At 38.4% G+C, this 13,485-nt stretch overlaps 2 protein-coding genes across 3 annotated transcripts in view; one reads left to right on the plus strand and one right to left on the minus strand.

Annotated features, from left to right (window-relative positions):
• The window catches only part of PICK1 (protein interacting with PRKCA 1), a 282,950-nt gene that overhangs the window by 216,634 nt on the left and 52,831 nt on the right, over window positions 1–13,485 (plus strand). The window contains exon 10 of one of the 2 annotated variants that reach the window (XM_067147394.2): window positions 12,423–12,469. The exons of the other annotated variant lie outside the window; for it this stretch is intronic. The gene's annotated coding sequence lies outside the window, so the exon portion shown is untranslated. Of the gene's footprint in view, window positions 1–12,422; window positions 12,470–13,485 lie in introns of those variants that run through there. 2 annotated transcript variants of the gene reach the window in all.
• The window catches only part of unc-13-4A (BAI1 associated protein 3), an 824,271-nt gene that overhangs the window by 5,478 nt on the left and 805,308 nt on the right, over window positions 1–13,485 (minus strand). The gene's annotated exons all lie outside the window — the stretch shown is intronic.

The raw sequence follows: 13,485 nt of genomic DNA on the forward strand, positions 1-13,485 counted from the left end.
GTGGCAACTGCTGTTGATATGAGAGAGATATTCTTCTGCCTGCTATTTTAGAAATCCCAGATGTATGTTTGTCTGTTGCAAAATGTTGAATTATAAAGTACCTTTTTTCATGGTTAATAGATTATTCACATATTTTGTAGTAGAGAATAGAACCATCAGAAGAAAGAGTGCTTGAACTGAATTTGTAGATGTATGTGTGTAGTTTACTACTTAACAATGTAGGCCTACTCAATTTTGGCATGATAAAAATCTTACAATATACAAAAACACCCAAAATCATTTTAACAAGTTCAGCAGCAGACTAAATGCTTATTCCACCTGTTACAGAGAACTGATTATCCCTCTCTCTCCTGTCTTCTTTCCTCCAGAGATTGGGAAAATCCAACCCAGCATTGTCACAAATGAGTGTTTTTATCAGCTCAGCTATGATGGCCTAGACAAAAGGATTGGTGTGGGAAGAAGCTAGAATACTGGTGCAGGAATGTGGGTGCGAGGGATAATAATAGTTGGACCTATACAGTAATTGGAAACATGCCTTGTCATACTTCCCTCATCCCTTCTCTTCTGCTGGTGAAACCCCAATAACCTTCTATTTTTCCAGTAATGAGAGCTTTGCCAAGCAGAACTGCACTAGAGAAACACATTGATACTTTGTATCACTACCAACCCGTGGAGTGCAATGTGAAGCTGCTGTTTTGAGGTTATGCTTCATTCCTTGCAGTGGAACATTCTATTACCAATCCTATCAAGCAAATACTCAAAAGTTTTGTAATCTAACCTAAATCTCCCATTGTATTCACATGTTCCTATTAAGCAAATTCTCAAAAGTTTTGTGATCTAACCTAAACCTTCCATTGTATTCATTTGTTTGTTACAAGCCAGTACAGGCTGTTTTTGACGTAACATTTATTGAACGGTGAATAAACCTACATTTGTTCTTCATCACCATTTGAATCAGAGTCGACCATTTCAGTGATCTTCACAATTTTATGCCAAAATATTAAAATACCACTCACTTTGGTTTCATTAATATGAATTATGAGTCAAAATACACTTGTGGAAATAATCCCAATAATATGAGTAACTTTTATTAGTCAAGTTGTCTATGAAACAATTTACTAATATTATTAGGAATATCTAGTAATAAATTTGACTCATAAGCTAATTACGGTACTAATATTATTAGCTAATAACTGAATATTATTAGTTAATATTATTGGTTTCTTAGTAATAATATTAGTGAAAGATGTTTTATGAAACAGAGCCCTGAGTTCTAGTTATAATGTAATATTTATATTGAACTTGTACATTAAACAGACTGAAAAGCATTTAAGTTACATTTAACTGAGTTGACTTTGGGAAGTAAGGTTTCCTTCTTATAAAAAATTGAGGAGCGCCGAAAATAATACTGGCGATTAAAGAATGAAGTAACTTAGATAGCAAGTGCAGGACATCTAAAGAATGGAGTTGGTAGATGCAGAGTGTGTTGTTGTCCCATAAGCTCTATACTCTGACCGGCCAACTGAGCAGAGGAGAGGTGGTCACGGCTCTACTGTGGCTCTATGCCTCTGCATTCGGGAGACAGGCCTGGGGCACAGTGCTGCATTTCTCGCCTGGCCTCACCCGTCGGCTGTCCTGAGAATGGTTTTCCGTGGTTTTCCATTCTCCTGCACTAAGGCGAATGCCGAGACAGTTCGTAGTATAGGCTATGGCCGCCTATCCCCTCACCTTCTCCGCACATCTCCTTCACCGTAACAAATCTCCCAGCCTGAGAGACGGCATAACCGTCTAAGAGGCCCGCCTCCCCCTTCAGGGGAGGAATGAAAATGTTTCATAATAGTAGTAGTGGTAGTAGTAGTAGTAGTAAAGAATGGCTGAAAAAGAAGTGCAAGCATGTTGAAAGTTGTATGGTCATATGAAAGGTAGATGGTGCATTCGGGAAAATGAAGGAAACCTCTGGAGAAAGGAAAACTAGGTGTATGAATATTAAGAGCTCAGATAGAAGACCACTTCTAGAGAAAGAAGACAAGGCAGAAAAATGGCAGGAACATATTAAACAACTGTATAAAGGGAAAGAAATAGATGATAAAGTTCTGGAACAAGAAGAAGCTGTTGATGCTGATGAAATAACAGACCCAATTTTGAGGTCAGAATTCAACAGAACATTGAGAGAGCTAAATAAGTACAAGACACCTGGAATTGATATAGGAATTAGAAAGCCTTTTGAAGAATTTTGTCTGGAGCTTGGGATTGTATGGAAGTGAAACATGCACAATAACTAGCTCAGAAATAAAGAGAATAGAAACTTTTGAAATGTGGTATTACAGAAGAATGCTGAGGGTGAGATGGGTAGGTTAAATGAAGAGATACTGAATCGGATTGGTGAGAGGAGAACAATTTGCCAAAATTGATCAGAAGAAGAGACAGAATGATAGGCCACACCTTAAGACACCAAGGACTTGTTCAGTTATTTTGGGGGGAAGTGTAGGTGGTAAAAATGCCAGGGATAGACCAAGGTATGAATATGACAAACAGATTAGAGTAGATGTAGTAGTTACGTAGAAATGAAAAGGTTGGCACAGGATAGGCTGACATGGGGAGATGCATCAAAACAGTCTGTGGACTGTTGACCCAAACAACAATTCCCATAAGATCCAGTCTTGAAGTCCCCTCTGTGATGGAGAGAGTTGAATAAAGCCAACTATGATGGTTTAGACATGTCCAAAGAATGGATAATACCAGAGCAGCAACGGCAGTTTTCAATGCCAGGATGCAGGGAGCAAGCCCATGTGGAAGAACCTGGGAGGAAGGTGTGAGGGTGGTAGTGAAAGTATGTGGGGGAGAATGGAGAGGAGGGAAAGAGCCCGGAACAGAATCAGTTGATGGACTCTTGGGGGAAAACCTTGCCACCGCAAGGTGCAAGAGGACGAAGTGAGTGAGGTGAGGTGAGTGAGTGAGTAAGTAATATTTTCCTTTCCTAGTTTCATAATGTTCCCTCAATTTTGTTGTTTATATAATACCGGCTGTAATACCCGTTGTTGATGGGACAATCATATACGTAGGCTGATCAACAAAGATTGAGACTGATTTTTTCCTGTATCTTCTGTTATAGTTTCCTATCTGTAACATAAATATTTGAAAAGAGCGGGCTTTTATGTGTAATGTCAATTTTTTTTTTTTGCTATGGGCTTTACGTCGCACCGACACAGATAGGTCTTATGGCGACGATGGGATAGGAAAGGCCTAGGAGTTGGAAGGAAGCGGCCGTGGCCTTAATTAAGGTACAGCCCCAGCATTTGCCTGGTGTGAAAATGGGAAACCACGGAAAACCATCTTCAGGGCTGCCGATAGTGGGATTCGAACCTACTATCTCCCGGATGCAAGCTCACAGCCATGTGTCTCTACGCGCACGGCCAACTCGCCCGGTGTAATGTCTATAGGTGGCAGCACTGTCGTATTGGTAGGTTGGAAGTAATGGTCTATTGTGTAGACGCTACGTGCATTTCGCATACCAGACGATGGAGATGACCAGCATGCAGTTCTCCTCACACTACTGTTACAGCAGCATACTACACATCAGTATTGGCTACACTGAGGAAGCACATTGCAAAGGAACGACCAGAGCTTTCTCGGACTGGTTGGCAACTTCATCATAACAAGGCACGGCTTCACGTCGCAAATCAAGTCATGCAGTTTCTGGCTCGATTCAACATTACCTGTGTACCACATCCACTTTATAGCCCTGATCTTGCAACCTGTGTTTTTTTTTTTAAATTCCCATCACTAAAGGCAAAGCTCAGAGTATTCAACTTGAGAACTCTGAAGCAGTGCTCAAGAAAAGTGAGGCGATTCTCAAGAACCTGACAAAAAATGGTCTGCAGCATGTGTTCAAGGACTGGCAGAGATGCTATAAAAAGTGCATTGAAGTAGGAGGAGACTACTTTGAAAAAGATCATGTAAACATTGAAATGGAGTAATAAACGTCTGTGAAAAAATCAGCCTCAGTCTTTGTTGATCAACCCTCATAGCATGTGCAAAGTTATCTAACTCCCCAGCTACTTTCCACCAATATTCAGGCATGTTTTTTTACTCAGGATGCAACAGTAATCCCACCTATTGGAGAAGAGTGGCAGCAGAAGAGATGAATCACATCAAAACAATGGTCAATGTAATGTTATTGTTATCAGTTTTATGAGTTTTCGATATTGTAGGCCTTCACATTTAGTTTTCTTCGGACTCTGTGATATTAGGGAATCTAATGTAAAGGGAGTTCTTCCTTCTTTCATGACTCCCTCTTGTCTTATTCTTCAAGTGATCATTCCTTTACGATTTTTTCTCGGTTTTTATAATCATCTTCACGAGTTTTTTTGTCGATATGGACCGATGACCACGCGGTTGTACACCTTAACATGACAAAAATAATTGCCAGATAACACATTTGAACAATATTAGCAAATGTAACCATGCTTCGCTACAGTATTCTACCTTGTATACAGATTTCTACATAAATTACTGAACACTCAGTGAGTAAGATTATATTAATTTGCATGCTTCATAGTGCTATCCGAGAAACAAAGCAGGGAGGACCCCATATGTTGTTTCCAATGTAAGGTGTGCATTGGGGAAGTTTTGATGATAATGGCAGGCAACATTTTCTACTGCCATTCACAATCGAGTTCGGGAGTTTCTACTATAACGGCAAGCTCACTTGCCAATTGCCATTCATAATAGAGATGGAAACTTTCCATTAAGTTTATAATGAGAGGCCCCTTTTCCTAATGCCAGTCACAATCGAGTTGGAGAGATTTGATTATAATCGAGAAATGCAGCACTATATAACATATTAAGAATTGAGATACGACAATAAGTCATTGGGCCAAAGTTGAAATTCCCTCTAAATTGAGCAGCAATTGTGTAATCTGCTTTGTGAAATGACTTACGGTTTAGAAAGCAGTTACCCCGAAATGAAAGTCTGCACCATCATTGAAGTTCACATTTCAATATTTTCCAGGGCTAAAAGGTTACATATTTGAATAGCTTGGAATTTTCCCTCTAAGGAAAGAGTGTCCAGATTTCTGGATTACCACTTGTATACATACAGAGTAATTAAGAAAGAAAGTAATACAGTTAAGAAGTTGAAATTAATAGAAAATAGGATTATAACTGAGGACAGCCGTATGCATCAAATATGTAAATACCAAATGGATGTGTTGGAAAATGAAATGTCTCCACTAAATTGTGATGATATGCATTGCGGATATAAGAAGGTGGTAACAGATGAGAAATTTAGGCGCAGGGATTCTTAGGCAAACAGATAAGAAGATGACTTATGATGTTATTACGTAAGCCTAGAAAGGGTAGGACCGAGCTCGATAGCTGCAGTCGCTTAAGTGCGGCCAGTATCCAGTATTCGGGAGATAGTAGGTTCGAACCCCACTGTCGGCAGCCCTGAAAATGGTTTTCCGTGGTTTCCCATTTTCACACCAGGCAAATGCTGGGGCTGTACCTTAATTAAGGCCACGGCCGCTTCCTTCCCACTCCTAGTCTTTCCCTGTCCCATCGTCGCCATAAGTCGGTGCAAGGTAAAGCAACTAGCAAAAAAAAAAAAAAAAAGGGTAGGCAGAGGCTTAAAGTGAAAAACAGGCATAGACGAGAAATACAGTAAATACCTTACGGTGTGAAGTAATGGGCTACACTCTGCTGAGCTGTTCAAATATTAAAGGACCCCCTTAGTGCTATTCCAAGACGATTGTAACCTCCAATGGTAGTCTGCAAATATCCCACAGAATGGCAGCTTGACGTCTCTCTCGCCTTCTACGCAAGAAACAACCACGAGTTTACAGGAATGTTGACGAAAATGGCATTATGTTACTTCCCTCCTGGCAAGCAGCCAGAGACATTGCCATGGTAACCAGTAGGTTCGTTTTCGGTCTGTCAGTCACTCAATGCAGGGCATGAAACCAGCAGAAAGTAGTAATTTCATCTGTTATTTGAAGAGAAAGCAAAATGATGCCAATTACAAAAGTTGTTTAAAATGAAGGGATGTTTCAGTCCACGGATTTTTCAAAATAAAAATCAACAGTATAAGAGAAAATGAAAGAAAACTGTTGTGGTTTTCCTATCAAACCCCAGACTATTCAGTGATTTTTAAATTATATGCATATCTAAACTTTCCCCTGCATGGGTATACTCAAAATAAGAAGTTTGGTCGAGATCTCTAAAGCCGTTTCGCTGTGAAGGTGGAACAGACGGACAAAGAGACATGAAAGCTAAAAACCACTGATACAAACTTGAGTTGACCTAAATTGGGTAAATATCTGAAAAATTGGCAAAACAAAGAAAATTACAGACAGCGGGCCCCCTACAACTTTATTTACATAGATTTCCATGTTAGCCAACAATGTATTAAATTATAGCTCACTTAAATAAGAATATCTTCAGCCACATACCCGCACATATTTCCAAACTGGTATTCATGGCAGTGATGGCACCATCATAACTTAAGCTACAGAATATTTTAAACAAAGTACTTACAGTTCCACCTGGTGACATTTTGTAATAGTACAGGCATGGTTTTCACATAATTATACTGTGATTAACTTTTGTTTTTTTAACTTTAAAAGCCTAACGTAAACTTTCTTCTTCTTTTTTAGCCTGTTTCAGTCCACTGCTGGATGTAGGCCTCTTTCATATACTTCCATCATCTTCGGTCTTGAGCCACTTGGAACCAGCATGTTCCAGCCAACAGCTTTATGTCATTGAGCCATCTCTTCTGGCGTTTTCCAATGCCTCTCTTGTCTTCTCATGGTCTCCAGTCAACAATCCTGGAGGTCCACCTGTTGTAGTCTTGTCAAGCTATGTGTCCTACTCATTACCATTTTAGTTTTGCTACTCTCTCCAGGATGTCTGTTACATTCACTCTTCTGCTGATGTCCTCTGAATGGATTTTATCCCTAAGACTGATCCCTAGCATCTGTCGCTCCATGGCTTGTTTTATTCACTGAAACTTGCGAGCACTTGCCTTAGTCAGAGTAATAATTTCTAGATCATAAGTAGTAACTGGCAGCACGCACACATTATAAACCTTGGTCTTCAGGTTAATTGGAACATCCTTGTTGGTCAGGATGAATGTCAGTTTTTAGAATGCTATCCAACTCATACTTATTCTGTGAGGAATTTCTGCATGTTGGTTGTCTTTTCCAAGTTTTATCTTGTGTCCAAGATAGATGTACTCATCAACAGCTTCTATATATTAGTTTCCCATTTTAAGTGGTTGACTGTCTGGGATTAGTATTTTCATTTTACCAATGTTCATTCCCAAACCAATCTTAGCAGAGGCAGTTTTTAATTCTTGTATCATGTTTTCTAGCTCTTCTAGATTTTCACTTATGAGCACAATGTCATTGGCAAACCGCAGGTGGTTCAAATATAACCTATTGATTTTTATTCCTTTTATTATCCCAATGACGAGTTTTACATCTTCCAAGGCAAGGGTAAACAGCTTTGGAGAGATTGTGTCACCTTGGCGAACTCCCTTGCCAACTGGGATTTTATTGGTGATGGAGTCTTCATCCACTCTGACTACCATTGATGCTTGATCATAAATGTTTTCCAGAAGCTTTATTTACCTTGAGTTTATCATGGCATTTTGAATTGCCTTCATGATTGCCCAAATCTTCACTGTCAAAAGCTTTTTTATAATCAATGAAGGCCAGATGTATCTTGATGTTGTACTCAGTGTTGTTTTCAAGAAGGCAAATAGTCTGGATGTGTTCAACAGTTGAGAAACCTTTACGAAATCCCACTTGCTCAGCAGGTTGATAAAAATCCAGGTCTCTTGTGAGGCGGTTGGTTACAATTTTAGTCAGGAGCTTGTAAAACTGCGATAACAAACTCACAGGATGAGAGTTCTCTAAATTTTCCTTATCACCTTTCTTGAAGAGTAGTATCACTTCAGCATTTTTCCAATTTTCTGGTATTCTTCCAGAGTTAATGCACTTGTTGAGGAGTATTCTCATGGCTTCTAGCAGATCTCTTCCACCTAATTTCAGCATTTTATTTGTTATTTTATCCTTCCCAGGGGATTTTTTATTCCTTAGTTGTTTAAGCGCATTTTCAATCTCAGCAGTTGTTACTTCCGGTGTTACTTCATGTGTATAATTCTGGGCTAGTTGTTCATCACTGGGTGGTTTATTAATGGTCGATGTATACAGCTTGTAGAGCCTCCGTGGCTCAGGCGGCAGCACACCGGCCTCTCACCGCTGGGTTCCGTGGTTCAAATCCTGGTCACTCCATGTGAAATTTGTGCTGTACAAAGCAGAGGCGGGACAGGTTTTTCTTTGGTTACTCCGGTTTTCCCTGTCATATTTCATTCCAGCAGCACTCTCCAATATTGTTTCATTTCATCTTTCATTCATTAATCATTGTCCCAGAGGAGTACGACAGGCTTCGGCAGCTGGCACAATTCCTATCCTTGCTGCTAGATGGGGGCTTCATTCATTCCATCCCTGACCTGGTCAAATGACTGGAAACAGGCTGTGGATTTTCATTTATACAGCTTGTAGTAGAAATCTCTAATAACTTCAGTAATGTTTTGTCTATCTGTGACTATTTCTCCATTCTGGTACTTAAGTTTTGTAAATTTTGGTCTTCCTGTAAACATGCTGTTCTTTAAAAATGTTTATTTTTAAAATTTTCTTCAATTGTCTGAATGATCATGTTGTTATTATTAAATTTCCTTAGATCTTTTATTTCCTTGCAAATGGTTTTATTAAGAGTTTTGTATTCCGCTGTATTCCTGTCCATTGTCTTCTTGTCCTTTCTTTAATGATATTTTCTGTGCTGCATTTTGAATACCGACTGTAATTTTTTCATTGAGTTCATTCAAGTCCAAGTATTTCAAATCTTCTATTGGGTCAAGTTTTTCAGTAAGATCTTGTTGAAATGATGATTGATGTTTTTCTAAGTCCTTTATTCATGGAAAAGTGTGCCCCCTTGTCATTTTGGACCGTTCAAGTTTGAGGTCAAATGCGAAGGTCACTCAAACTACCGTATGGTCACTTCCTGTATCAAATCTGTTGAGAGCAGTAACATTTGTACAACATTTCTTCTTGTTGGTCAGGATAAAATCCATCTCATTCTTGGTTTGTCTATCAGGGCTCTTCCATGTACATTTTTGTTGGATGGGATTTTTAAAGAAGGTATTCAAGCCATAGACATTTTCGGCTATGAGACATTCAAGCAATCTTTCACCTCTTTCGTTTCAATTGCCTAGTCCATATGTACCAATGTTCTCTGGGTCTCCGATTTTCTTTTGACCCACTTTTGCATTGAAGTCTCCAATGATGATACAGAGTTGTGCCTTTTCTGAATTTTTCGCTTTGGTGATATCTATCTGTTTCACTTCCTCATCGTCAGAAGTACTGGTTGGAGCATAGACATGTATGACTTGTATGGAGAATTTACTATTCAATTTGAGGACTATATATATCACTCTGAGAGAGACACAAATCATTTTGTGTATGAATTCTTTGATATTTTTATTGACAAGAATAGCAACCCCATGTGTAGAAGCTTCCCCGTTATTACGTAAGATGACATGACCTACTGGAAGGGTCTCAGCTTTTTCTCCTTGAAGGCGAGTCTCGCAAACACCCAGAATATTCCATTTTGTGTCATACAGTTCTTGTTCTAGTCTTTCCAGGTCTTCGGCTAGTCTCATAGTTCTTATGTTGTACGTGGCTATTCTTACTTTCTTAGTTGTTCTTTTCAAATTTTTGCCTCCCCCAGAATACTTGAGGCGGACTGATGTATTACCAGTGTGAGATTCTGACTCTTTCACTCTACTCACCTGAAAATTCAAAGTTGTAGAAGTTTATGGAAGGTACTTGGCAATGAAACACCATGCTTGCCAGACGTGTTGGTGAGTTGTGATTCAGCCGCCCCTAACATGGGGAACAGGCGCTATCGGAGTACCGCCACCAACATGTGGAGCTGTCGTACCCTTTGTGTGTTGTACTTGTATTAATCCCCAAGTACAGGGCTGCCTCTTCCAACATCTCCACCGTACCAAAGGTCACCCTCTCCACTGTTGATGTCGTTGAGGTCTTCACTCGTAACCCTAAGCTGGGACCCTTACCAGATACTGCACACCAGGTCATTGTGCTCTGGGACTCACATAGGCAGGGGCGCTACTCTCTGGGTAGAGCTGCCTCCAAAGAGGGTCTCTACCTGCAAGTATTTTACCGTCATTGAAGTTTTACAGTTTCACTTGCTTACTGAACATAGCTACAGCAACAACAAATAAGGGAAATATTCTTCACAGCGTATTCTGCAAACACATCACCTATAATCCAAGAGGAATGCTACAAAATTCACAATATACCACCATTACAGGTAAACCCACTCGTACAGAGCAACGAAATACAAAATTCTTTTACTTTGCACTTGGCTCTGTGTTCATGCTCAGCAACCTAAATATTTTTTCGCATACATCAGAAAACATCCTCAACACGTGACATTAATGAATCACTACCAAAAACTTCATACATGCTGGAAAAAAAAGAAAAAGAAGCAAACTTTATAACAATTGATTTTATAGTATTTATATTTTTATTAATAAGACTATGTGCTAATGGCTATAGGGATTTTTCTTGTAACCTCGGGTGTGTGGCACTGAATACTTCAAGTGTTAACTATTACAACTGACATGTACCCAAGCTAGCTGCTCCACCGCTGTAAGATGCTGTGAATCTCGAGCAAGGCCAAAAGCTATCACCACGCCTCCCCAAGAGAAGGAGGCTTAAAACGCATGCATCAATCAAAAGAGGGCACTGGCAAAGAAACCCAGCTCGCTGGATAGACCTGGACTGCGGTAGAGTGAACAGATTATCGAGACATCTGTACTTGCCTTGATTTACCTGTTTGCAGTTTTTTTAACTTGATAAAGAAACATTTTAAGAATAATAAGAAAATGTAAATGAAGAATTCTTTGCCCAGTAGCACTGGGTAGTTTGGGTTCAGTGCATGCCACTGGTAGTACCTTGTTCCCATACTTTACATACCAATTTTCATTAAATTCTATTACCCATTTTCTTGTGGTTTGACATTTACATGGACTTAGCAACAACAATCAAAATTCATGAATAAATATATATTGTTGTTATGGAAAAAATGTATAAGGTATAAATGATGGGAAATTTAATACTATACAACTTTAGTTATGTAGTATTTATCGATAGGACCACTAATAACATAAATATTTGAGAGTTAAATTTTAGGCCTTATCCTAAACTACCATTTCATTCAGCATAAATAAAATTATTTATAGCCTAAATTGTACTGCTTCATTCTCTGACTTAACATACCAATTTTTATTAAATTGTCTTAAGCCATTTTCTCGTGATGCACGTACATACTTGCACATACTTAATGTACCCGCCCAAATGGTACCTTATAGGAATAAATAAAGATTTGCTTTAATTCGCATAAATTTTTCATGCATACGCACGGACAAAGCATCAGCTGATAGACAGGCCATTCCATTGCAGGCCAAGAGCCAGAACTGGGTCGAGCGGTCAAGGAAACCTGAGCTATGTCACAGTGGAGCGCTCGTAATGCAGCGGAAAGTTAGAGAAAGGGTGAGAGAATTCTAGAATAATCTGTACATTTGCAAGAGAGAATTAATCACATTTTAACAATATGTTCAACCAATAGAAATCATAATTTGTAGATTACTTCATATTTTACTTGTTCGTTGGTCAAGGGATGAACTTTTTAACAGTGCGTGTGAAGGAACGACGAGTGAGAAAGTCAAGTTAAGTGAGAGCAGTATGAGAGAGCACACACAGTATTCTTGTAAGGTCAAGAGCAGTCACATATTCTAGTACTTTCTGGAGGAGAAGATGTCAAGGGACAAACTTGGTCTTTTGAGAGAGCGTACGTGATATGACTTCGTCCGAAAGAATATGTCTGGAAACTTCAAGTACATTTATCTAATCTTGTGGACTTGGTTTGAAAGATATCCTAATGAGTTCATATTTTGACTTTGAATTCGAGAATTATTCCACGATTTCATGTGAACTATTTCATTCCAAAGTACAGTACACTTGGAACAGTTTAAGGTGTCGAGAAGAGAATATTTTCCCAAGTGAACTTATGAAGACATACAACATAGACTAGTACAGGGTGTGAGAATAAGTGACAACTTGAGTAATTATCGACGTGTTGAGCAACTGTAGGACATCTAATCCAAGGATTAATGAGAAGTAGATGTATGGTACATTATTCTATGGTGCCAGAGATATAGGACATTGAATGTTGTACATCATTGCATCAAGTGTTAAACAAGTTAAGTATAATAGTGCACAATTTAGTGAGGTAATAGAAGTGGAGCAAACCTCTAATTGTAATTTTAATTTCAGCCTGACTACGAGAGCCAGATCTTCAGTTACGGATCAACGAAGAAGGATTTCCACGAGAACCTCAAGGAATTATTGCCGCAACTTCATATTGCCTCACTGTGCCGACATCATGGATTTCTAAGCTGAAATTGTGTGAGCCAGCACAATGAACATGTACGATCCGCCGTAATCGAGAGGAGACCTGTCTTCATGTCTACACCCCAGATGAATTTGTCTACATCAAAACCATGAGTACCATTTAAAATATATTATTTCTTTCTGTAGATTCTTCATAAGATTGTATTCTTGATTGATTAATTTCTGCTATTAGTTAGAGATGAATTTCTTTCATTATGGTGTTGGTTGAGTAGAGCATGTGTTTCATTAGTTCATTGATAGTTTGTGAGTTATTTAAGATCTTCAAAGACTGTTGCTGGTATAATAATAATAATAATAATAATAATAATAATAATAATAATAATAATAATAATAATAATAATAATAATAATAATAATAATAATAATAATAATAATAATAATAATATGATTATTTAAATCTGATCATAAAAGATAGTTCATTCATTTGGCAGCCACGGAATTTATTTTTACGGAATATTTCATGTTCGAGAATAATAATTATGGAAATAAAAGTAAAGATTAGGACGGAAGAAGTAATAAAGTTGTTGAGACATACATTTTGTTGGAAGTGATAATTGTACTGCCAAAGACGCCCAATTCAACTGCGATGATGATAGAATTGAATCCATTCGGCGAATATGGTGCATGATGGCTTATTGAAATAAGGAGCGAATTAACCATGTGGTAACCAATAGGGTACACGTTGGTCATAGTCATAGTCATTGTGATTAGTGATAATAATAATTTGATGAAATGACTCAAAAACAAAATTTTAATATGTGTTACTATGTTTTAGGATTCGATTCCATGAGATTATGTGTTCTCCAAATTATCTTTGATTGTACGTGGTTGAGTTGGTTAAACTTCGTCTGATCATGATCATTTGTCGTCTCATTCTATTTCTGTTCATTACTATGAGTCGTGTATGTCATTATTGTAGGGTCATC

Source organism: Anabrus simplex, chromosome 5 (genome assembly GCF_040414725.1).
Source record: "Anabrus simplex isolate iqAnaSimp1 chromosome 5, ASM4041472v1, whole genome shotgun sequence".
NCBI lineage: Eukaryota > Metazoa > Arthropoda > Insecta > Orthoptera > Tettigoniidae > Anabrus > Anabrus simplex.